A 310-nucleotide genomic window follows, 5' to 3' on the forward strand; every position below is an offset into this window, starting at 1 on the left:
TTTACAACTTTGTGCACATTCTAAATATAACTCCTCCCATCTCTGTTGTCCGAGATTTGGAGAGTTGTAATATAGTCTTCTGTGCATGTCATTGCGCCGCTGATATGGTGGATCTCATTCAGACCGTCACACAGACACAGAGGCCCATTCGGGTCACTGGTCTCTGACATAGTTTAGAGGTGGCTGTGTGCTGCTCATTATCAGAGGTCTACGCACAGATGCAACACGTCACTGCCCCCCCACAGCAGAGCGAGTCCACTAACATGAACTGAAGCTGCTACGCTACCAGCCGCGCTGCTCACCTCTATCT

The 310-nt window shown here is 49.7% G+C and overlaps 1 protein-coding gene across 2 annotated transcripts in view; it reads left to right on the forward strand.

Moving 5' to 3' along the window:
- LOC117956476 (oocyte zinc finger protein XlCOF6.1-like) overlaps positions 1–310 on the forward strand; it is a 59,752-nt gene that overhangs the window by 22,351 nt on the left and 37,091 nt on the right. The window lies entirely within an intron of this gene.

Source organism: Etheostoma cragini, chromosome 14 (genome assembly GCF_013103735.1).
Source record: "Etheostoma cragini isolate CJK2018 chromosome 14, CSU_Ecrag_1.0, whole genome shotgun sequence".
Classification (NCBI taxonomy): Eukaryota; Metazoa; Chordata; class Actinopteri; order Perciformes; family Percidae; genus Etheostoma; species Etheostoma cragini.